General features: G+C 44.1%; 1 protein-coding gene across 1 annotated transcript in view; it reads left to right on the top strand.

The window, feature by feature from the left end:
• Nucleotides 1-1,044: 1,044 nt before the first annotated feature.
• The window catches only part of arhgef49 (Rho guanine nucleotide exchange factor 49), a 48,911-nt gene continuing 32,561 nt past the window's right edge, over nt 1,045-17,394 (top strand). Inside the window, exons 1-2 of the mRNA XM_078552644.1 lie at nt 1,045-1,162; nt 16,501-16,715. The gene's annotated coding sequence lies outside the window, so the exon portion shown is untranslated. The remainder of the gene's footprint in view (nt 1,163-16,500; nt 16,716-17,394) is intronic.

Raw genomic sequence — 17,394 nt, 5'->3', positions numbered from 1 at the left:
GAACAGCACCTCACCTTCCGACTAGGCACTTTACAGCCTTCCGGACTGAATATTGAGTTCAACAATTTTAGATCATGAACTCTCTCCTCTATCCCCACCCCCTTTCCGATCCCCCCCTTTTTTTCCCAATAATTTATATAGATTTTTCTTTTCCCACCTATTTCCATTATTTTTAAATGTATTTCCATCCATTGTTTTATCTCTACCTTTTTGCCTTTTTTGATTCCTTCCCCCCACCCCACCCCCACTAGGGCTATCTGTACCTTGCTTGTCCTGCTTTCTACCCTTAATTAGCACATTCCTTAGATAATATAACCACCTTCAACACCTCTTTATCCTTTTGTCTGTGACATCTTTTGGTTATCTCCACCTATCACTGGCCCTCTATCCAGCTCTACTTGTCCCACACCCCCTTAAACCAGCTTATATTTCACCTATTTTTACTTAGTTCTGTTAAAGGGTCATTCGGACTCAAAACGTTAACTGTGTTCCTCTCCGCAGATGCTGCCAGACCTGCTGAGTTTTTCCAGGTATTTTTTTTTTTGTTTTGGATTTCCAGCATCCGCAGTTTTTTGCTTTTATCAGACACTGAGAGCCCTATAAGGCGATATTGTGGCAGATAGCCAAAGCTTAGCACAGCGGAAGGTTTTAAGGAGCATCTTAAAGGAAGAAAGAGAAGAGAAACAGATCGGAATTAGGAAAGGAATTCCAGAGTTTAAGGTCCAGAAAGATGAAAGCACAGCCACCAATGGTGGAGCAATTAAAATTGAGGATGCTCAAGAGGCCAGAATTAGATAAGCGTAGAAACCTCAGAGTTATTATATATCCTTTGCACCCTCTGCAAGGTCTGGACATCAATTCCTAAAGATAAAGAAGAGATTTTGGGCACTGATGAGCTCCTCCTCTTTCAGCTCAAAAAAACAATGTCTTTCTGCTTTTCCAAGCATTAACTGCTGTATGTCACGAGCACAGCAGGCTGTAGCTTATTGGTCCCTGGCACTGGGTATGCCCTCACTTTTCATCAATACATACGTAAACAAACACACTGCACAATGAGCACTAAAGCTAGCTACTGTCAGCTCAGGCTAGCTGACAAGTCAGTTCTGAAGGGGTGGGGGAGCAGAAATCACTTTGTGAAGAACAGAAAACACTGGACCTGCAGGTTAGTCATTATCTGGCAGATTAATAATTCAGCTGTAATCTCTTCTCAGGGCACGTACACAGATCATTAAAAATATAGTGGTCGTGGTACAAAAAGAAATTCAAAAAAGGTAACAGAATGTTAGCCTCGATATCTAGAGGGGTAAAATAAAGGAGAGGGAGTTTTGCTACAGCTTTCCAAAACTGTTAGGCCACACCTAGAGTGTTGTATACAGTTTGGGGCACCACACCGTAGAAAGCATATATTGACTTTGGAAGGAGTACTGCTCAAATTCAACAGAACATTACCAAGGCTCCAAGCGTTAAATTATGAGGAGAGATTAAATAAACTAGGCTTGTATTTCCTGCTGAATGCCAAGGATTGGTTGTCTCAGACGTATCCTCGGTATCTCCTGGCAGGACAAGGTGACCAACTCAGAGGTCCTGGTGGGTGCTAATTCCATCAGCATACACTCATTGTTAAGGCAGAAATCCCTGCGCTGGCTCTGCCACCTTCAACGGACGGATGACGGCTGTATACCTAAAGACCTTGCGCACGGTGAACTGGTCACTGGGTCACAAACTCCTGGATGTCCACACCTCTGCTACAAGGACACCAGCAAGCGAGATATGAAGATGGCGGACATTGACACTGACAACTGGCTGACCACCGTGACCTCTGGAAGTTGACCACCATGATGGAAGGCTGCCACCACCATTTCCTGCAATATGGAAGGCTAGGGGATGATTTTACTGAGGTTGTCAGGGTTTTGGAAGGAATTGATTGTGCAGACAGAAACATTTTCTGCTGGTGGGAGCAAGGGAACAATAATCTTAAAATCAGAGCCAGGCCATTCAGGAGAGAGATCAGGAAACACTCCCTCATACAAACAGTAATAGAAGCGTGAAATTCTCTCCACAAAAAAAATCTGTAAAATTCATAATTTTATTTCTGGGATCAATAAAACTTTGCCTGCAAGTGTATTAAGGGATATGGAGCCAAGACAGATGGAGTTGGGTACAGATCAGCCATGGTCTCACTGAATGGTGGAATAGGCTTGAAGGGCTGAATGGTCTTCTCTTGTTCCTTTGACAGCCCTCTCAGGAAGATGTAAAAGATCCCCTGACGCTTTTCGCAGAAGAGCTGGGAGAGTTCTCCCGATGTCCCAACCAATTTCTCAAACAAGGTCACTGAAAAACAGCTTAGCTGGTCAATTATTTCACTACTGTTTGTGGGAGTTTGCTGTAGCTGCTGTGTTTCTGACATTGCAACAGTGACTGCAATTCAAAATTAATTAATTGGCTGTAAAGCGCTTTAGGACATCCTGAGGTTGTGAAAAACAATATGACATCGTTGACATAACTTGTTTTGAAGTTTTGCTTGTGGAATCTGTGGGAATTTTATAACTTCCTAGAACTTCTGGGATATAGTGGGATCTTTTACGTCCACCTGAAGGGGCAGATAGTGTTGGGAGGGTGTTGGTTCCAGAATGGTGTCTTTTAAAGAAGTCTTCATAGTCTTCTGTAGATTAACTGTAAATCTTTATTAACAACTGGAGTTATTTACACATGTACAGTAAAAGGTACAGGCTAGGAGCTATCTCCATGCTCAGTTCTTAACTCATCTCTGCTCAACACCACACTGACCCCTGGGTCTGGATCATGTGCCTTCTTACAGCACTGTATGGGCGATACTCTACTCAGTCTCACATTAAACCTGTATACGCCAGACCCTCATTATACAGATAGGACCTCAGTTTAACGTCTCATCAAAAAGACGGCATCTCTGACAGTGCAGAACTCCCTCAGCACTAACACTGGAGAGTCAGCTTAGATTGTGTGTTCAAGCTCCCGGGTGGGATTTGAACCTGCAGCCTTCCGACTCAGAGACAGCTTTTCTTTTCCAGACTTTTAAAAAAAGAATTGCAATTCTTCAATTCTGGAATTCAAACTGACATTGCTGTGGGACTGGAGCCAAATATAGGCCAGACCAGGTGAGGACAGCAGACTTCCTTCCTAAAAGACATAAGTGAATCAGATGGGTTTTTAGAACACATTCTCACACTATCAGTGGAGGAATTATGAACTCACAATGGGAGGAATTCACAGACTGAGCGCCTAATGCAGACTTACATTGATTCACCAGGGCACTGCTACCCATTTGGCCCACCCAGCATTCTTCAATGATAGCACTAGAAGCGACGTATCTGAATGAATTCCCTCCCCCTCAATCTCAGAATTACTAACCCACTACCCCTTACCAATTGAGAGCTTTGTGCATTTGTGAGTGGTAAGGGTTACTTGCCTGGCTGTTAGTCTACATGGAGGTCATTATTTGAATATCACCCAGAAAATATTGGCAATTGCTTTTAAAAAAATAACCAGACTGCACAAAAGTCGAAAGTCTTTCATTGCATGAAATCCTCCCTACTCACTCCTAGTGTATCAGCAGTGACCTAGTTGGTAGCACTTTTGTCTCTGAGTTACAAAGTTCTGGGTCCAAGTCCTACCCCAGGATCTACACAACAATCCAGGCTGTCACTCCAATGCAGTACTGAGGGAGTGCTGCACTGTCTAAACTGCCATCTTTCAGGTGAGATGTTAAACTGAGGCCCCATTAGCCCACTCAGGTGGACTTAGAAGATTATATACCACTATTTTGAAGAGGAGCAGGGGAGTTATCCCCAGCATCCTGATCAATATTTATCCCTCAATCAACATCCCAAAAAACAGATTACCTGGTCATTATCACATTGCTGATTGTGGGATCTTGCTGTGTGCAAATTGATTGCCGCATTTCCTCAGTTACAACAGTGCTGACACTTCAAAAGAACTTAATTGGCTGTAAAGCCCCTTGAGACATCCAATGGTTGGGAAAGACAATACATAAATGCAAGTTTTTCTTTCCTTCTAACTCTGCCACTGTAACCTTGCCTTCCCATCAGGCCCAACCATACAAACAACAGACAAAGCCTTGTCTCCATCTGAGCCTTTTCCTCTGGAGCAGAATGTGGCTCAAATTACTCCATTAGTCAAAGCCAGGAAACATAAAGGCAACAGCCTTTGGTCATTGCTCATTTTTAATTAGCCTGGGATTCGGTCTGAACCATCAGGAGTCACTGGCTTCAATGACAATGTGGAATAAAATGCTCCATCACCCGAAGGAATGGTTTCTTGGATTTCAAGAAGACCGAGGTGAGCTACAAATGCTAACGGCGGATATGCAAGGTGTTTCATTGTGTTACTGCCTGCATTACTCAGCACTGAAGGGTGAGTGGTTGCTGCAGTTTAAGGCTAGCTCTTCCATAATTGGGCCTATAGGCCTCACTCTCTCTCAACCTCCTAAAAGCCCACCTCTCTTTTGAACAAGTCTTCAGTTGCCCCTCTTAATATCTCTGTTTCTGTTTCTCGGCATCTGAACCATCTGGGACATTTTTGCTGTGTGAAAAGCAATACATAAACCCGAGCTGCTATTGTTGTTGTACTGAGGGATTCAGAATTAGGACACCTTGATGAAAGAAGATTTCCTACTATGCACCAATAATCATCCGGCCCATTGTAAATCATTAAAGGTACATTGTCAGCCTTGTTTAGACTCACTCTGCCTGCAATTCCCCAAACTGAACTTTCCACTCTACTAATATGTGGGATGTGGTGGTCTAGTAAGCTAGAGGTTCTGTGGGCATGGACTCAGATCCCACCATGGCAGCTAATGGAATTTAAATTCAATCAATAAAAGCTGGTCTCAGTTGTGGCGACTATTAAATGATTGTTACAAAAAAAACCCATCTGATTCACTAATTTCCTTTAATCTGCCATCTTTACCTGGTCTGGCCTAAATGTGACTCCAGACCCACAGCAATGTGGTTGACTCTTAACTGCCCTCTGAAGTGGCCTAGCAAGTCACTTAGTTCAAGGGTAATTAGGGATAGGCAACAAATGCTGGCCTTGCCAGTAATCCAAATCCCATGAAAAAATATATTTTTTTAAAAATTGGGGGCGTTTGACATCAGCATGATTCGAACACTCTAGGGCTTGCAATTTAGTATCCTGGGCCTTAAGCTAGATAGATTTTTGACAGATGAGAAAGTCAAAGGTTATTTGGGGAGGGGCAGAGAGGTAAGTGGAGTTGAGACCACAATCAGATCAGCCATGATCTTATCGAATGGTGGAGCAGGCCCAAAGGGCCGAATGGCCTACTTCTGCTCTGCAGTCCTATGTTCCTATCTGGTGAGCAGGATAGAAATGTCATGCTGGTGCCATAGAGGGTTCTCCCCTCAGGATAAGGCTGAGTGATACTACAGGGGCAATGGCACTTCATCTTACCTTGTACCCCCGCAAACTATAGTGTTATGTCACTGAACCCCCAAACTATAGACTCACACCCCCTGACCCCAAAGTTATAGTCTCACCACCCCACCCTCAATCTGTCTCACGCCCCACCCCCAATCTATAATCACATCCCCGCCTCCCCACCCCCCCCACCCCCTCCACAAATACAGCTTACACCCCCTGACCCCTCCAACCTGCCCTGGAGCCTCCCACCTGCCTGGGCTTTCACCCTTTTGTGTTTTTGAAAAGGAAATTTCTCAGAGACCCCATGGCTCCATTTCGAAGCAGAGAGGGGGGTGGCGGGGAGTTCTCCCCGGTGTCCTGTGGCCAACATCAATACCTCAATCAACATCGCTATAATAGAATGACTGTGTCTCCTGACAGTGCAAGAGGGCTGCGCAAGATATGCGCCGATACCTGTCCGCACATGCGCACTGGTCCACACATGTGCAGAAAACCAACCAGCTGTGCCCAGCCCAGCTTGCCAATACCCCTCAGCACATGCACAATGACGTCAGTACGTCCTCATGCGGTCCTCCTCAGAGACACAGTGAAACAATACCATTCTATAAATACTGCGCATGTATTTTGAAACTGGGGAAAGTTCATATGCAGGAAAAGTAACACATTTAATGAAACAGCTTACAATCCGGGACTTTACTCCAAATAGTCCATTTAATCTACTTCTATCCCACTGGGAATTAAAAACGTGATGCTGCGATTTTAAATAATTGGTTGAATACATATTCATATTGTTAAGTTTAGGTATTATTTCCACCTAGTGGATTTGGAACTGTTGTGCTCACTTTATGGAGCCATTATGGATGTATTAAAGTGAATAAAAGCAGACCTAAAACAGAGCAGTGATGATTTGAGCGGTGCCATCTTTGGTCCTGGCAACTGCTGACTCTGTCACTTGCAGTGACGTCACGGAGTGACACACTCGAACTGCGCATGCACAGCATTGACAGCCAACGCAGCCTAATAAATTATCTGGCCATTATCATGTTGATGTTTGTGTGTAAATTGGCTGCTGCATTTCCTACATTACAACAGTGACTACACCCCAAAAATACTTCATTGGCAGTAAAGCACTTGGGGGTGTCCTGATGTCATGAGAGTTGCTCTATGAGTGCAAATCTTTTTAAAAATGATTCCAGTACTCTCCAAACTTTGGTCAGACTGCTATTCGCGAATTCCCTGGGCAATATATCACTGGATTCACACAGCTCTCTTTGTAGCTCATTGCTCTAGGCCTATAGTAACTGAAGTCTCCTAAGTAATCCACTCCTGATAATCACATATCTTTAGGCTAGTGTTCCCACCCAATGTATAAGCCCCCTTCGTGCGATACAACCAGCATAAGAAGCACCTCAATCTGTTCACACCCACCGCACATCAGCAATGCTGAAGATTTCCCAACTCAACTAAAACACCAGACAAAATCCTGTCATCGAATGTAAGTCCGTCTCTGTAGCTATATTCGCTTGTTTAATGTGGATTTCTGTGAGAGTCTGCCTCTGGCTTTCCCAGTTCATTCACTTTTGTCGTCTCCCTTGCTCTCCTCTGCACCTTCCCAAGTGACATTAACGGCAGCTTATCAATGTTTCCGTGGCAACCTTTATACCCTTTCACGTGGACGTGTTCAGCCACGGCTTTTGTTCCCGAGGCAACAGAAGAATCTAATGGACATACAGAGAGGAGGGAGTGACTGCGTGTAAACATATGTAAGTGGAATGAATCGTGCTGAGTTCCAGGTGGGCCTCTGGCCTAAGGATGAGAAGCAAACAGACCCGAAACCCACTGGAGATGGTGAGGGCAATTTCTCAAAGTTTGCTTTTTCTCACGGCCTTTCTTAGCAGCGTCTCATTGTGTCGTGGTTGAAATTTTTCTGCTACTAAAGGTACTCCAACATTTTAAAAAATGTGTTCGTGGGATGTGAGCATCACTGGCTGGGCCAGCACTTGTTGCTCATCCCTAGTTGCCCTTGAGAAGGTGGTGGTGAGCTGCCTTTTTGAACCGCTGCAATCCATCTGGTGTAGGTACACCCACAGTGCTGTTAGGGAGGGAGTTCCAGGATCTTGGCCCAGAGACAGGGAAGAAGCGGCGATATATTTCCAAGTCAGGATGGTGAGTGACTTAGAGGAAAGGTGCAGGTGGCGGTGTTCCCATGAACCCGTGGCCCTTGTCCTTCTAGGTGGTTGAGGTCATGGGTTTGGAAGATGCTGTCAAAGTTGTTGCATGTGCATCTTGTAGATGGTACACATTGCTGCCACTGTGCATCAATGGTGGAGCAAGTGAATGTTTAAGGTAGTGGATGGAGTGCTGATCAAGCAGGCTGTTTTGTCCTGGATGGTGTTAAGCTCCTTGAGAGTTGTTGGAGATGCAGTCATCCAGGCAGGCGAGAGTATTCCGTCACACACCTGACTTGTGCCTTAGTGGACAGACTCTGGGAAGACAGAAGGTGAGCTCCTTGCCACCGAGGTCCCAGCCTCTGACCTGTTATTGTAGCCACAGTATTTATAAGACTGGCCCAGTTTAGTTTCTGGTCAGTGGTACCCCCAGGATGTTGATAGTGGGAGATTCAGCGATGGTAATGCCATTGAATGTCAAAGGGTTGTGGTTATATTCTCTCCTGTTGGAGATGTCTAGCACTAGCCTAGCACTTGTGTGGTACAAATGTTACTTGCCACTTATCAGCCCAAACCTGAATGCCTCACCCACCTCCCCTACACCGACCAAGTCAGCAAACGCTGAGTCACAATGTTCCAGCTTCAAGTCCCACTCCAGGGCTTGGGCATAACAATCCAGGCTGACACTCCAGTGTAGTACTGAGGGTGTGCTGCAGCGTTGGAGGTGCTGTCTTTCAGATGAGATGTTACACCAAAGCCCCATCTTCCCTCTGAGGTAGATGTAAAAGATCCCATGGCATTATTTTGAAGAAGAGCAGGGGAGTTATCCCTGGTGCCCAGGCCAATATTTGTCCCTCAATCAACATCACAAAAGAACAGATTATCTGGTCATTCTCACATTGCTGTTGGTGCATTAATTGGCTGCCACATTTCCTACATTACGATAATGACTACACTGCAAAAATATTTCATTGGCTGTAAAGCTTTGAAGCATCCAGTGGTCACGAAAGGCACTATATAAATGCAAGTCTTTTATTTTGAGTCATACAGACAAGGCATTGAATCTGTAGTTTACCTAATCTGCATGGTTTGGTGTCACAATGAGCACTCATTTGCTGCAGGAGTAAATTCTCACTTGAGGAAAAAAGTAACAATCGTTTTTTGCAAAGGTTTTGTAAAAAAAAATAAGTAATCGGGAAAGACTGTTTGTAGCTGTGAGATTTGTCAATAATGCAATATCTCACCTTCTCTGCTTCTCGCTGAACCTCATTCACACTTTGTCACTCAATTCCCAGGATTATAACACCCTTCTCAATCGGTGTGTTGCACATCAATACAACTACTACACTGCCCATCTGTGATTCAGTTGAGCCATCTGGACTGCACCAAGCAGCCTCATGAAGTGAACCCATAGCCATCGTTAACAATTCTTTCACTTTATGGAAGTCGGCTGTTAACTGCAACCAGAAAACAGAGATTACCAATCAAGACTTGCATTTATATAGCAGTTCATCACATCCCAAAGCAACACAACAGTGAATGTTATGCAGGCAAACATAGCAAGATCTCAGTTCTTAAATGGTACTGGTTATTGAGGGTAAGTGAGGGTTCTGTTCAGTAGGTCTCACAAAGAAGTCCAGAGGCTTGTAAAGTTGAACATTAACAGTTGATTGATAAGACATAGCTATATACATATGTACAGGGTATAGTCCAGACTATAACCCAACTCCATGCTTATTTCTACACAAGTCTCTAGATCATGTCTGCTCCATGTCCTAACCTTTCTGCTCTCATCTCAGGTCTCTTGCTACCCAGTAAACCAAAGCTGAAACCTTTGCTATTGCATTGCCTGGCCTTACGTAATATTTCTCTCTTTACATCACACCATGGGCAGTGCTATTCTCCAGTCCCACATTAGCCCTCGCTATGCCAAACGCCCTTACACTAAACTGGTTAAGGGAAGAATCTGAATCAGCGTTAACCGTTCTTGCTCAGCTGTGGTTCAGTGGGTGGTACGCATACCCCCTGCATCAGAATCTTGTGGGCTTAAGTACCAGTCCAGGGACTTGAGTGTATAATTCAGGCTGGGGCTCCCAGTGCAGTACCGTGGGAGTACTGCACTGTCAGAGGTGCCGTCTTTTGAATGAAACGTTAAACTGAAACACCTTCTGCCGTCTTATTTGCATATAAATGATCCCATGGTACCTAGAAGGACAAGGCCAACAGATGCATGGGAACACCACCACCTGGAAGTTTCCCTCCAAGTCACACAGATCCTGTCTTCGAACCATATTGCCGTTCCTTCACTGTCGCTGGTCAAAATCCTGGAACTCCCTCCCTAACAGCACTGTGGGTGCACCTACAGCACATGGACTGCAGCGGTTCAAGAAGGCAGCTCAGCACCATCTTCTCAACAGCAACTAAGGATGGGCAATAAATGCTGGCCCAGCCCATCCCCACATCCCATGAAAGAATTTAAAAAATAGAGCAAGGGTGTTCCTTCAATCAATACCTAAACATAATCTGGTCATTTGTTTTATTTCTTATGTTTGCGCTTTAATTGGCTGCCATTACAGAAGTGTCTACACTTCAGATGTACATCTTTGATTGTAAAGCTCTTTGAGGCAAACTGAAGCTAGTTTACATGGCAATTGAAGAGCTGTTACATTGAATGAAGGAGTTTCACTAAAACTGTTAAGTCACCATTTCTCTTCCAATTCTGACAGTCCAGCAGTATTTTCTGTGTCGAGGATGGCCTAGTAGCCTTTAATATGCTGCCCAACAGGTCAGTGAAAGAAAGACAAAAAGAGTCACAAGAGCAAGGAGCCACCATATTCTCCCTCAGGGTGTCCCAAGACACTTTACTGTCAACGAACCCACATTTAAACTGTAGTCACTGGTGTAATGTAGGAAATGCAGCAGCGAATCTGCATACAGAAAGCTCCCGCAAACAACAATGACCAGATAGTCTGTATTTTGGTCATATGGACTGTGGGTCAAGTGTTGACACCACGACACCAGGGAGAACTCTTCTGCTCTTCTTCGAAATGGTGCCCTGGGATCTTTTATGTCCACCTGAGAGGGCAGATGGGGCCTCGGTTTAACGTCTCATCTGAAAGGTGGCACTTCCGACATTGCAGCACTCCGTCAGTACTGGCACTGGGACTGTCTGCTTAAATTTTGTGTCCAAGTTTCTAGAATGGGGCTTTGGACCCATGTACTCAGAGATGAGAGTGCTACACAGTAAACCAAAGCTGAAACCTTCCTGGCATACACAATATTTCTTTCTGTCGCGGGACATGGAGCAACGATGAGCTCCTGATTTCTCCCAGTCGATATGCTACACATCCCAAGTGGCCAAGTGATGGCTAAAATTCGGGTTCTAATAAAAATTCCAACCCAGCATTTCAGAGACCGCAGCACATTTACTGATTATTAACACTATCTTTGCTTAAGATTATGTTTCTCAGCTGGCAACATGGTATAAATGTTGGAGATAAACAACCAGGCTGCCAGGAGCAATGAGAAGGAGGAATGGTGAGTTAGCAATTCTAGTTGAGAACCCTTTGTCCAACGTAATAGTTCTTTAATTGCCACTTAAACTGCGTCAGTTTGCCTCAAAGAGCTTCACAATCAAAGATGTACTTTTGAAGCGTATTCTCTGTTGTAATGCTTGAAGCACGACAGCCAATTTTGTGCAAAGCGCAGATAAACATTGAAATAAACGACAAGATCATCTGTCAGGACACTCTTGTTCTTTTTCGAATAGTGCCATGGGATCTTTTATATCCACCTGAGATTATTTTTTTTATTCATTCATGGGATGTGGGCTTCGCTAGCGAGACCAGCATGTATTGCCCATCCATAATTGCCCTTGAGAAGGTGGTGGTGAGCTGCCTTCTTGAACCGCTGCAGTGGATGTGGTGTAGGTACACCCACAGTGCTGTTAGAGAGGGAGTTCCAGGATTTTGACCCAGCGACAGTGAAGGAACAGCAATATATTTCCAAGCCAGGATGGTGAATGACTTGGAGGAGAACTTCCAGGTGGTGGTGTTCCCATGTGTCTGCTGCCCTTGTCCTTCTAGATGGTAACTGTCGTGGGTTTGGAAGGTGCTGTCGAAGGAGGTTTGGTGAGACCTCATTCAAAAGACAATGCATCTAACAGTGCAGCATTCCTTCAGCACTGCACTGGGAGTGTCAGCCTAGATTTTGTGCTCAAATCACTGGAGTAGGACTGAACCCACAACTCTCTGGCACAGAGGTAAGAATGACACCCATTGAGCCATGGCTGAAAACTATTAGACAGTTGTTAGAAATGGAACTGACTTTCTTAGCCTACTCATTGCTGACTCCAGAACTAGCTGTGCCTCTTAGCCAAGCTGTAGTTAGCACAGCTACAACACTGACTTCTATCTGACAATGTGGAAAATTGCCCAGGTATGTCCTGCTGACTGTTTGAAATCCCAGTCCCACATCCTTCTTGGAACCTTTCGTTCACAGTCAGTTACATTTGTTGCCCAAGGCTCAGGGCTATAAGATCAGGAGATTTGTGTCACTCCTCGCGACTGCGCTGTACGCTGACTCAACCAATGGATTTACAGGGATGATTTTTAACTGAGAAATATAAGGTGGGTGGGGTGAAGGCCCAAGGCCCATAATAGAGGATGCCAGCAAGGTTGAAAGTAGAGTAGGAGAGAAAATAACATATATCAAGTCATGCACTGATATGTCACCAATTTTAAAAAGCTTGCAGCCTGTAGTGGGAAGGGGAGACAGCAGGGATGTAGAAAGTTCCACAGCTTTGAGAGCCTGGGATAGAATAAACATAGCAATACAGGAGCGCATGAACACAGGACTTAGGAGCAGGAATAGGCCATTCAGCCCTTCAAGCATGCTCCACCATTCAATAAGATCATGGCTAATCTGGTTGTGGTCTCAACACTTTCCTGTCTGCCTCCCATAACCCTTGATTCCCTTGTCTATCAAAAATCTGTCTAACTCTGCCTTGCATAAATTCAATGACCCAGCCTCCACTGCTTTCTGGGGAAGAGAATTCCACAAAGTAACGATGCTCTGAAGGAAAAAAATCTCCTCATCTCTGTCTCAAATGTGTCCCCTAGTTTTAGTCCAATAAATTGGAACAGTAGATGAGTTTTGATTATAATATATGGAGGAAGAAGTAACTTGTCATCATTGGATTTGGTCAACTTTTGTCCCTTAGCCAACACCATTAAAAACAGATGATCCAGTCATTGATTACAATGCTCTTTGTGGAGTCTTGCTTTGCACATAATTAAGTACTTGTCAAAAACAATTCATTGGTCAGTAGATAGACAGATCATTTGGTATCGTTGGTTAAGGGATAAGTGTTGACCAAGACTGTCCCCCTACTCTTCTTCAAAAGAGCACCATGGGATCTTTTAGTCAGAGGGCCTGGGGAGTCGGCAGGTAGGAAAATGGAGTTGAAGCCCAAAAGCAGCCATGATCATATTGAATGGCAGAGCAGGCTCAGCAGACCATACGGTCTAAGTCTGCTTCTATATCTTGTGTTAAGACGACACCTGTGACAGTGCAGCACTCCTTCAGTACTGCACTGGAATGTCAGCTTAGTCTCTGGAATAGGGTTTGAATCCACAGCCCTTTGCCTTAGAGGCAGCTGGCCCTTCAGCCATTTTGGCCTCAAGTTCTGGAATTCCCTCCCTAAACCTCTTTTAACCCTGCTCCTTTAAGAGGCTCCTTAAAGCCGATATTGTTGACCAAGTCTCTTAATATCTCCTTATGTGACTCGGTGCCAAATCTTGTTTGATAGTTGTGCCTATTTAACGAATAGTTAGTAAGATACCAATGATTACAAAATTTCACTAGTGTCTGGACATTGTTCCGTGTGAGATCTTCAAAATCATGAGGGGTTTTGAATGAGGAGAAAGTGTTTTTATTGGCAGGAGTGTCAGAGGTCACCAGTTTAACATGACTGGCAAAAAAGAACCAAAGGGTAGATGAGGAGAATTTTTCTTTTTACTTGCAGTGAGTGAGTTGTTGTGATGTGGCACGTGCTGCCTGAAAAGATGGTTGAAGCAGATTCAGTATTAACTTTGAAAAAGGGATTGGGTAAACGCTTAAGGGGGGGAGAAAAAATACACAGGGCTACAGGGAAAGCGATAGTGGGAAGATGGCAGCATAATGGTAATGTCACTAGGCTAGTAATCCTCTGGAGTCCCAGGTTCCAATCTCACTGCAGTAGCTGGTGGCATTTACATTCAGTTAATGAGTCGCATTAGTTAATCACAAAAAACCTGGCATAAAAGCTGGTCTCTGCAATGTTGACCATCAAACCAATATCAATTGTTGTAAAAAAAAATCAATGTTACTAATGCCCTTTCAGGGAAGGAAATCTGCCATCCATATTTGGTCTGACCTACATATGACTCCAGACCCACAGCAATGTGTTTGACTCTTAACTACCCTCAAGGACAATTAGGGATGGGCAACAAATGCTGGCCTTGCCAGTGATGCCCACATCCCACGAAAGAATTAAAAAAAAGTGGGGTTAATTGGATTGCTCTTTCAATGAGCCAGCACAGTAATGGTGGGCCGAATGGCCTCCCTTGGTGCTGTGCCATTGTGTGGTATGTGTTTGCCCTTCAAAATTGCTTCATTTTATATGAAAATGCTGTGCGGTGTTTCTGTGAGAGACATGCCAAAGTAATTTGTGAATGAAAGCCTTTTCTCATGGAAATAGCTGTGGGATTACAATAGTTAAAAATAGATTGAGATGATATTATCACGACCATATGTTTATTCTTAACAGAATGGTGTTGACTGAGAGAGTGGGCATCGACATATAAAGTAAACTAGACCCTGAGTGCTTATAGGTATTTCAGTAGAGCTGTGGGAATTCAGTAACAGCTCTCTGTGACAGATTAGCATGATCTCTGGGATTTAGGGACATCCTCCCATTGGGAAAAACAGCATAGACTTTCTACTGAAATCAGTTCCCAGGGATAGAAGCCAACAGCTGCCAAAGAGCGGCTCAAACAACTAGCTGCCCTGCAGCCTGGGCTATAGGTTGCACCCTGGGTTATCAGTCAGCTGGTGTAAAACTAATACTGTTTGCTTCCCCTTCAATTTTGCTCTTCTTGCTAGTGCACTAGTCCCACAGAGATTGGCAACATCAGACCCAGGTGCCATTCTACAACGCGAGCCTAGTTATCCAGCTTCAGCGGCCTGGTTCCACCATGCCAACATGATGCCTGATATCATAGACTGAGTCCCACCCTATCCTCATTGTCCACTGGATTCATTCTCCGGATGTGGGAAAGATATTTCAACCCAGCAACAGTGAAGGAACAGATAAAGTTCCAAGTCAGGATAGTGCGTGCCTTGGAAGGAAAGTTGAAAACGGTAGTACTCTTAAACACTTGCTGCCCTTGTCCTTCTAGGTGGCGGAGGTTGCAGGTTTAGGAGGTTGAATCATAGAATCGTACACGACAGAAAGGAGGCCATTGGGCCTCTTCAATCTTTCCTGATATTTAGAACCTCTCAGTTTGGGTATCATCCTGTTACAATAATGTGCCTTATAAGATTATTATATCTTGGGATCCATCTTTAAATCTAGGGTAAATGAAGGTGGCTGTGTGATCGTTCTGCAGTCTGTCCGACAGTAAGCCTGAGTGGTTTGATTGTTAGGGACCAAAGGAAGGCTTAGATTGATTTACTGAGAAGAAGGTGCAAGGTATTTACGCTCGGGGACAATGGCAGCAGTCTCTGAGTTTACACTGGCATGACTCTGAGTCTCCCAAAGTCCCAGAAAGATTTTGTAGGTATCAGGTTGTAAACAATTGTACTGTAAACTGTCCATTTACTTCTAGGATGAGAAGGTGTTTGGATCAAGGATAGCTAATTAACATTTCTACCTAGAAGCAAGATTAATGTGTTTCACATTGCCACAGGGAAGAGCAGAGGAAGCCATTTTTGAGATCAGGTTCCAGGCTTCCCTACAAATCAATGAATATCACAGACAGACTGTGCGGTCAGCAGAGAGAGAAGGCTGCTTGACTTTGCGAGCTCCCACAGCTAGATACAGGAGGAGGATGGTCTCTAATCGAAGAGATGCACCCTGCAGCCACCTAAGGATTCCAAGAGATTTGTTCTGGCCTGGCCAAGGGGAAGGAGAATCATCCGAACAGACTTCAATGCTAGTGGTGGATTTAAGAAATTCTGACAGCTGAGGAAAGCACTTGGAGACCGTCACTTGAATCTACTACCCGGCGAAACAGGGATACAGGAACTCATTGGAAGCTGGGAGCAACTGTGAAGTGTTTGATAAAAGGACTGTATTTCTGTGGGGAGTGCAATGGGTGATAAGTATAAAAGGGGAATATTCCTCTCTGCTGTTTAAAGTATAACGTGCGTACGAAAAGGAAACAATGTTTAATCATTAGTGTTTTTAAAGCATTTGTTACAGTAAAAGTTTTAAAACATGAAATCTTCGCATGTCATTCTTTCAGCTATTAATTGGAAGTTCAAATTTCTTTTTAAATATTATCAATTTCTATGGCAATTGCAACAATCCTTGTAAACCTTCTCCAGTGCCTCTATATCGTTTTCGCAACATGGAGATCTGAATTGTGCGCAAGAACTCCAAGTGTGGTCTAGCCAAGGTTCCATAGAAGTATCACCTGCTTTTCAATTCTACCCCACTAGAGTACTCAAAGGGTTAATAAGGGCCCCATGAACACAAGCACTTTTGGTGTTTACAAGGGGTGCTTAATACCGTCACCTCCCCTGAATAAGATCTCCATGTCAAAGCTTATAGAGTTGAGTTGAGAACCCGTGTCCTGGTTCAATTTGCTTATGAAATCTGTCTCAGTTTTGTCCTTTCCTTCCACTCTTCCAGGTTGTCTGAAACTCTAACCTTACACTTCTCCTTTCTTGGATCAAGTGTTTTTATCTCTGCTGAAATGTAACTGCGTGGTGTCCATCTGCCAAGCTCAGCAAGTTCCTCAGAAGTAAGCAAAGCTTTAGTGAGGACTACCTTCAAGGTGCAACCAGTAACCTGAGAACTACACATTCCCAAGAGAGGATCTAGTGGACAGACTCAAAGAAAATGGGGTAAGTTGTTCTGGGGAGATGGTGGCATAGTGGTAATGCCACTGGACAAGTATTCAGAGGGCCAGGCCAACGCCCAAATCCCATCACGGTAGCTGGTGGAATTTAAAATTCAATTAATAAATCTTGAATATAAAAAGGATGGTCTCAGTAATGGTGACCATGAAACTATCATCGATTGTCACAAGAACCCATCTCGTTCACTAATGCTGTTTAGGGAAGGAAATCTGCCGTCCTTACTTTGCCTGGCCAGACCCACAGCAATGTGGCTGACTCTTAACTGCCCTCTGAAATGGCCTTGCAAGTCACTCAGTTCAAGGGCAATTAGGGGTGTGCAACAAATGTTGATCTGGCATCTACATTAGAAAAAAAACCTTATAAGGTAAGGTCCACTAATGTACACTTGTGACAACAAAGTTTCTGGCTCACTGTGCTTCTGTACCAACAAGGAGTGAGGGAAAATCCTTCAACAACCATGATATAGAGAGGCTACATTCTCTGGTTCATCTTATTCATAATATTGATGTTGGATCAGGACTATTTTGTCACTGAGAACCTGTTAATTAGTAGAATGGAGAATAACAGATACCCGGGAGTGAGTTACAGTCTGGAATCTAATCGAAGGGTTCGGGTGGTTTATATATAGAATAACAGATATCCGGGAGTGAGTTACAGTCTGGAA

Source organism: Cetorhinus maximus, chromosome 11 (genome assembly GCF_964194155.1).
Source record: "Cetorhinus maximus chromosome 11, sCetMax3.hap1.1, whole genome shotgun sequence".
NCBI classification, from domain to species: Eukaryota; Metazoa; Chordata; class Chondrichthyes; order Lamniformes; family Cetorhinidae; genus Cetorhinus; species Cetorhinus maximus.
The sequence above is the reverse complement of the archived record's forward strand: the minus strand, read 5'-3'. Positions and strand labels throughout refer to the sequence as shown.